This window comes from Euphorbia lathyris, chromosome 4 (assembly GCF_963576675.1).
Source record: "Euphorbia lathyris chromosome 4, ddEupLath1.1, whole genome shotgun sequence".
Taxonomy (NCBI): domain Eukaryota; kingdom Viridiplantae; phylum Streptophyta; class Magnoliopsida; order Malpighiales; family Euphorbiaceae; genus Euphorbia; species Euphorbia lathyris.
Genome location: NC_088913.1, coordinates 32,513,681 through 32,522,440, shown reverse-complemented (window position 1 = coordinate 32,522,440; position 8,760 = coordinate 32,513,681). Strand labels below are relative to the sequence as shown.

At 37.2% G+C, this 8,760-nt stretch overlaps 1 non-coding gene across 1 annotated transcript; it reads right to left on the bottom strand.

Annotated features, from left to right (window-relative positions):
- Positions 1-4,628: 4,628 nt before the first annotated feature.
- On the bottom strand, positions 4,629-4,735 carry LOC136228304 (small nucleolar RNA R71). The gene has a single exon (XR_010688634.1). It is a non-coding gene; the product is annotated as a small nucleolar RNA R71 (small nucleolar RNA).
- Between the last annotated feature and the right edge of the window lie 4,025 nt (positions 4,736-8,760).

Genomic DNA, 8,760 nt, shown 5'->3' with positions numbered 1-8,760 from the left:
ATTCAGATTTATTTAAGAGCGGTTTCCATTGACAAACTGTATTAATAGATTTTTTTTCAGGAATTGGGAGAATTTAAACTTTCATATCTCCAATTGAAGAAATCAGATGGAAATAGAAGAGGCATAGACAACTGAAATTGGAAAAAGCAAATGTATCAGAAATTATAGGAAATCGTTATGTTTCTGAAGGTAATTATTCGATTTTTTTTCATGTGTAGTAGTTATTTTGTTCTCAATTGTATTGTTCCACACCTCTCGCTGCCTTATCTATGTTTTCTTTTTTATTTATCTTTTTTTTTCAAAATGACTAAATAAATATTTGTATGTTTTCATTCTTTTTTAGTATAAATTGCTAGGTGTAATCGTTTCGATTGTGAACTCTAACTAAAATATGGATTTTCGGCTTTATATGAACTCAATTGTTAGATTTAATTGGAGTTAGATTAATCTTCCAAATTCAGAACCTGGTGAAGTCCACTGATTTTTTTAATTTGGGTTTATCTAACTCATATGGATTGAATTTTTTATTTTTATGCATTTTTGGTATGAACAGATACAAAATTTCACACAATAGTTGTTTATTGAAGTTGGAGACATATTGAAAAAAAATAATTAAAGAGGTATTGAAACATTATACTTATAATGCAATTTATTTCAATTATAAATCATGTTTTATCATGATTACCATTCTAAGTTTCTTTGTCATTTTCAGTGATGAATTTTATATCTATATCTATACTATATATATAATAGTGGGAGTAGATAGAATTTGCAAGAAGTGTTTTAGATGCTTTTTGGCTTAGTTGGCATAGTAAGGAGCAAAGAGAATAAATGAGATAATTATTCGATTTTTTTCTTCATATGTAGTAGTTATTTTGTTCTCAATTATGTTGTTTCGATTGTTAACTCTTAACTAAAATTGAGATTTTTCGGCTTTATATGAACTCAATTATTAGCTTTAATTGGAGTTGACTTAATTTTTCAAATTCAGAACCTGGTGAAGTCACACTGTTTTTTTTTTTGGGTTTATCTAACTTATATGGATTGAATTTTTTTTATGCATTTTTGGTACGAATAAATATAAAGTTTCACATAATAGTTGTTTATTGAAATTTGAGACATATTGAAACATTATGCTTATAATGAAATTTATTTCAATTTATAAGTCATGTTTTGTCATGATTACTATTCTAAGTTTCATTCTCATTTTTAGTGATGGATTCTATATTTATATTATATATAAAAGTAGAAGTAGAGAGAAATTGATGAGGAGAGTTTTAGAGGCCTATTTGATTAGTTACCAAAATAAATAACAAAAGAAAATTATAAATATTATATCTAATCGCATTTATATTTAATAGATATAATAAAATAACTTACAAAATATCAAAATGAAAAAAATTATATGATGACAAAATATATGTAAGGGTCTATTCAAATTCCATTCATTTAACTTTAATAAATAGCATTAAAACCAATATTACTGAAAAAAAATTATATTTATATTTAATAAATATAATAAAATAATTAACAAAATATCTCAACGATAAAAATATAACGATAAAAATATGTAAATCCATTTAAACTTTTTTTATTTAACTTTAATAAATAACATGAGAACCAATATAACTGGAAAAAAAATTATAACACATTGACAAAAAATATGTAAGGTCCATTCAAATTCCATTCATTTAACTTTAATAAATAACATTAAAACCAATATAACTAGAAAAAAAATTATATTTATATATAATAAATTAACTTACAAAATATTCCAACGAAAACAAATTATTTAACGATAAAAAATATGTAATGATCCATTCAAATTCTATTCATTTAACTTTAATAAATAGCATTAAAATCAATATAACTAAAAAAAATTATAACATATTTAATTTTTTGTTATAATAATTAGCACAATATTAAAACCTCCAAACTACTATAAACTAAATAAATTTTAAAAACAAAAACATATTTATTTCAAATTCATGGATTTATCAAAGATTTTAGATAGCATGAGAATATTTTTTTAGGAGAGCCAGAATTTGATTGAAAACATCGCCACAATGTGTAGTAAATGTTTTAAAATTGCAAGATTATATAGAAAATATATTATACAAGAACGGAAAGGAATGACCCTTGCAAACATAACAACATGGTCAATAGATTATGACTTCAACAATTTCTAAAAACTATTATCAAGCAATTATAAAGGGTTGTTTGTTAATTAATTTACAATTTGTAAATTTAAATTATTTTAAAACAAAATATTAATATCACTATAGGTAAATGATATAAAAATTTAAAAATATTAAAATGTTAAATTTATGTACAAAAATTTTATCACCCGCGCAACGCGCGGGTACAATACTAGTTTTAATTGATACATATAACATTTCCTTTTTTTTGTAGATAACAGACAAAACAAGAACAAACAGCAACAGAACCGAAAAAAAATCAAGAAGGCAGAAGCCTCAAACAGGGCCTGCCTGCACGATCTTCATAAAGAATAGGAGATAACAATGTAGGAGCTGTCTGTAATACCGTAATACTTAGCGCCAGACCGATAGCAGAACGGGCAAGAAAATCTGCACACTTATTACACTCTCTGTGGATGTGACACACCGTAATATTCTCAAACCGAGACATAAGGGATTTAATACCCCGAATTAAAGCACGGGCCGGGTGATGAAGAGGCGTATCTGAATTAACCAAACTAACCGCATGAAGATAGTCAGACTCCACAATCAACCTCCGACAATTAGAATCCAACGCTAACTTAAGACCAGCATGTATCCCCCACAGTTCAGGAGTTAAAATATCACCCTGACTGACATTTTGAGTAAACCCCCTACACCAATTCCCCGAACTATCCCTAATCATGCCACTTGAAGCAATTTGACCCGTCGAAACATTAGAGGAGCCGTCCACATTGAGTTTAAACCAGTCCCTATCTGGTTTTTGCCACTGAAGCAATTGCCGCCTGATGCTCGTAAAGTATATAGCAATTAACAGGACAAGTGTATCCTATCGCATCAAGTAGTATTGTGCTAAGCACGAGATCGAACCACAAGGACTACTATCTGATCGGTCAGATTTAGCTGGGAATTTGTCTATTAAGCGAGGTCGAAAGCAAATTGGTTTTAGAAACTAAAGAAATAAATACCTAAGCTAAGAAAGCAGTAAACAGAACATGCCGCAGGGTGGATTGTGATTAATGATAGTTACAATCTAGGTAGGGGAATTCATTGATTAATTACTACAAATTAGTTAAAAGGGGTTCAAATTTAAGCTTTACTAAAGATTGAAGGTAATCGCCCTAGGTGAAAGACTAATGTGATCAGTACTGTCTTTCCTATTCACATGCAATCGGGTGACGGCTTGATTAGGCATATACCCTAGGTCATGCAAAGCGTTATGTTTGTTGGCAATCAAAGCTTAAGCCATAGCCCAGCCACAGAGCCTCATTCCTAGTGGTCTCTAGCGAAGTCAGGTTTGTGCGAATTCGGTAAAGATGATTCCTTGGTCAAGAATCAATCTTCCTAACATCTGACAATATCAGGGTTACAGGCATTAGGCATATTATATACACAAAACGCGCTAGTTGAGCATTATCAATGCTCATTCTAGCAATTAATCCTGTTCCTAATATCATTTAGGCATTAAGCACACACAACCTAATCGAATCAATGGCAAGTTCTTAAACCCTAAACCTTAACATTCATAGCAATCTCAACAATCTCATCCCCATCCTAGATTGGATGGGGATCAGTTCATAGGCAAACCAATCAAAGCATATATGTAATTGATGAAAGACGAAATCATGCTTGAATAAATGCAATAAAGATTAAGGGAAGGAGTTAGAAAATCCAAAACCCGTTCGTCTGATTACAATATAAACAAGGTAGAGCCTCCACCCTTTGAGCAGTTCTTCGAACCCAAAAGCAACTAAACTACAATTGCTGAAAATTAACTTCTATTCTAGTGTTTTCTGAAAAGTAAAAAGAAGAAAAAGAAGAACGTGTTCTCCTATGTAAAACTGCCTATTTATAATGATAGGCAGCAAACATAGGCTTTTTGGGGGTAAAAACAGCATTTCCTGAGTGAAATAGGTTGAAAAGATGGCTTAGTGGTCGAGCAAAACGCCTCTCCCGCCTCGTCTCGCTGAGACAAGGACTGTCTCGGCGAGACATGCCTATGTCCCGATGAGACAAGCTTCATATGGGGCACACTCAATCAATCATACTCTTATCTGAATTCATAAGCTGAAACTATTCTTGCAGGGCCTGAGACGAGGATACGATGGCTGAGGATATGTCAGTGATGGAGTTGCTGAAGGCGAGGAGGCCGACAAGCACCTCCGGCATCCTCGATCCGATAATAACAGCGGAATCATTCGAAATCAGACCAGCGATGATCCAGATGATTCAGAACTCGGGACAGTACAAGGGGGGTTACTACGAAGGTCCCAATTCACACCTTGACAAGTTCGTTGAATATTGTAGCACCTTCAAGTGCGAAGAAGTCACATCTGCACAAGTCTACCAGAAGTTGTTCAGATTTTCCTTGAAAGAAGAAGCTGCAGAATGGCTACATTCAGTTCAGATTTCCCTCCATCTAAGACTGCTCAGTTCAGGAGCGAAATCGCATCATTTAGGCAGACTGAAAGTGAGAACCTGTATCTAGCTTGGGAGAGGTTCCAGAGATTGTTGAGAAGGTGCCCCCATCACGATTACCAGCGATACCAGCTTGTTGATATGTTCTATTCAGGGATATCTCCTGTTAGCCGTGCTTTTCTTGATACAGCGGCGGGAGGAAATTTGTTCAACAAAACCGCAATACAGGCTTATAATCTGGTGAAAGAATTGGCGGAACGAAGTGCATGTTGGCAAGTTGTAAAGTTGCCTTCGAGCAGGGATACAATAGCAGAGCAGTGCATTAGAGTATGTCCAAACTTAAATCCTCAGATAGAAGCACTCACAGAAAAGGTAGCTCTGCTGGGAGATCACTTGAAATCACCGGTGTCAGTGGTGAGCTGTGAGGTTTGCAGCGGAGGGCATAAGAGTGTGAAATGTCCCATTGTGTTCGAACAGATCCACTATTTAAAGCAGGACGGGCATAGAAGGGCAGGCTCTGAATTCAATTTAGAGAAGGGTATCGACGCCCTGATAGAGAGCATGAGTGCCATGGAGGGAAGATTGGCACACAATGAAGCATCCTACCAAAGACTTCAGACGCAAGTGAGTAAGTTGGCAGAAGAGGAAGCACGAGCAATTACGCTCAGAAGTGGAACACAGGTCAAAGGACCGGATTTTGTGCCTCAACGAGACGAGGGGTTAGACCCAGTTACTGGTAATAACTCGTCTGTTCCATCTTCTCCTCAAGTAAGTGTTTCTGATCCTGTTTCGATAACTGACACTGTTGACCCACCAACACAGGTGACATTACCTTATCCTACTTCTAGAAAAGCTAAATTAGATAAGGATTATTCAAAGATGCTTAATGTGTTTAAGAAAATAGAGATTAATCTTCCGTTCCTTGAACTTCTTGAGAATATGCCTGTGTATGGAAAGTTTTTGAAAGAATTAATCTCTAAAAAGAAAAGATTAGGAGATCATGAGACGGTAATACTGAGCCAGGAATGTTCTGCGATGCTCACAAACCCACTCCCAAAAAAATCTAAGGATCCTGGTAGTTTTAGCATACCTTGTACAATGGCAAAGTTCATTTTAAACGTGCTTTATGTGATCTGGGAGCAAGCATTAACTTGATGCCTTTGTCTGTTTACAGGAAACTGGGGATGGGAGATCCGAAACCAACATCAGTCACCATACAGCTGGCCGACAGATCGATAAGGCGACCGGTAGGGGTGGTAGAAGACCTTTTGGTGAAGGTAGATCAGTTCATCTTCCCGGCTGACTTTGTGATAATGGACATCGAGGAGGATGATCAGGTGCCTATCTTATTAGGGAGGCCTTTCCTCGCGACAGGACGGACCCTGATTGATGTTGAAGGGGGAAAATTAATTCTCAGATTGCAGAATGAGGAAGTAGAATTCAATATTCTGAAGTCTATGAAATTCCCCATTGATGACGAGTGTTGTAATTTCCTAAGCCTTACTGACTCTTTGGTTGAGAGTACTTTTCAGGAAAACGAGGTCAAGAATCTGAACATCGAACTAGAAGAGGAGGAGGTGTCAGATGAAGAAATTGGGGACGAAAATAAAGAAGGATGTAATTGGGCGCAGCACGATGAACTCCTAGAGAGGGAGACCAAAACAAGGCCTAAAATGTCAATCGAGGAACCACCGACCCTCGATCTAAAACCCTTACCTGCACATTTAAAATACGTGTTCTTAGCACCACCTGTACATTTACCTGTAATTATCTCTGCTAAACTTACAGGTCTTGAGGAAGATCGCTTGGTGGAGGTGTTGAGGAAGCATAAAGGGGCTTTTGGATGGCAAATGTCGGACATAAGAGGGATCAGCCCGTCGCTCTGCGAACACCGGATCTATATGGAAGATAAAGTAAAGCCGACTGCTCAACCACAGAGAAGGCTTAATCCGAAAATGAAGGAGGTGGTGAAGGTTGAGGTGATTAAGCTGCTTGATGCAGGGATGATATTTCCGATCTCTGATAGCCAGTGGGCGAGTCCTGTGCATATGGTGCCAAAGAAGGGAGGCACAACAGTGACGTTGAACGAGAAGAATGAGTTAATTCCGGTGCGGAAAATGACCGAGTGGCGAATGTGTGTGGATTTCAGGAAATTAAACGACGCCACTAGGAAAAACCATTTTCCCCTTCCGTTCATCGATCAAATGCTCGAACGCATGGCAGGTAAGTTTTTCTTCTGTTGTGTGGATGCGTATTCGGGCTACATGCAAATCTCAGTGGATCCTGACGATCAGGAAAAGACCACTTTCACATGCCCTTTTGGGACATTTGCATATAGACGGATGCCCTTTGGAATATGCAATGCACCTGCTACGTTTTAGAGGTGCATGACAGCTATATTTTCTGATATGATAGAAGATTTCATGGAGGTCTTTATGGACGATTTTTCTATTTTTGGGATGACCTTTGATAGCTGTTTGCATAACTTAGGATTAATGCTGCAAAGATGTGAGAAAACTGATTTAGTTCTAAACTGGGAAAAGTGTCAGTTTATGGTCACTGAATGTATTGTTCTAGGCCATAAGGTGTCACGAAAAGGCATTGAAGTAGACCCAGCTAAAATTGAGGTCATAGACAAACTGCCCCCTCCTTCCAATGTCAAAGCAGTTAGGAGTTTTTTAGGCCATGCTGGTTTTTATAGACGTTTCATTAAAGATTTTTCTAAAATTTCCAGGCCTATGACCCAATTGTTATTGAAAGATGCCAATTTCGTTTTCACACCAGAATGCCTTGAATCTTTCAATATCTTGAAGGATAAACTGACTAAAGCTCCGATAATGGTTAGCCCCAATTGGGATTTACCCTTCGAATTGATGTGTGATGCTAGTGATACAGCTGTAGGTGCATGCTTAGGACAGAAAGTGGACAAAATTTGCCAACCAATTTCTTATGCTAGTAAAACCCTTAATGATGCTCAAGTAAATTATACAACCACAGAAAAGGAGTTATTAGCTGTGATTTTTGCACTTGACAAGTTTCGTTCATATTTAGTGCTTTCAAAAGTTATAGTTTACACTGATCATGCTGCACTAAGGTATTTGTTTTCTAAGCAGGATGCAAAACCTAGACTCCTTAGGTGGATCTTATTACTGCAGGAGTTTGATCTGGAGATACGAGATAAGAAAGGAGTGGAGAATGTGGTTGCTGATCATCTCTCCAGATTGGAACAAGAGGATATGAATGCGGAAACAACTGCAGGCATCCAAGAGACATTCCCCGATGAATACTTGTTGTCGGTACAACATGTACCTTGGTTCGCTGATTTTGCTAACTTCCTTGTAGGAAAGGTGATCCCTCCAGAATTCTCCTACCAACAACGGAGAAAATTCCTGCATGATGCGAAGCAATATTTTTGGGATGATCCATATTTGTTCAAAGTCTGTGGCGACAACATTATTCGCCGGTGCATACCTGAAGAGGAGATTGCCTCTGTCCTGGCATTCTGCCACTCCAAAGAGGTAGGTGGACACCACGGGGCAGACAGAACTGCAGCTAAGGTACTCCAGAGTGGGCTTTATTGGCCCACCATCTTTCGTGACGCTTTTGATTTTGTTAAAAACTGTGATAAGTGTCAACGAACTGGCAACATTTCACAAAGACATGCTATGCCCATGAAACCAATTTTAATTTGTGAAATTTTTGATGTTTGGGGAATAGACTTCATGGGTCCTTTCCCGAAGTCATTCAATAACGAGTACATCCTTGTAGCCGTAGAGTACGTTTCCAAATGGGTTGAGGCTGTAGCCTTGCCTAGTAATGATGCGCGGGCTGTCATCCGATTCTTGCAAAAGAACATTTTCACACGGTTTGGCACTCCCCGCACCATTATTAGCGACGGTGGGTCTCATTTTTGCAACCAGGCTTTTAGACAGGTCCTGCATAAATACGGGGTCACCCATAAAGTGGCAACCCCGTATCACCCTCAGACCAGTGGCCAAGTAGAAGTTTCTAATAGAGAAATCAAAGCTATCCTTGAAAAAACTGTGAATTCCTCTAGAAATAATTGGTCTCTCAAATTAGATGTCGCATTGTGGGCCTATAGGACCGCGTTTAAAACGCCAATTGGTATGTCCCCATTTAGGCT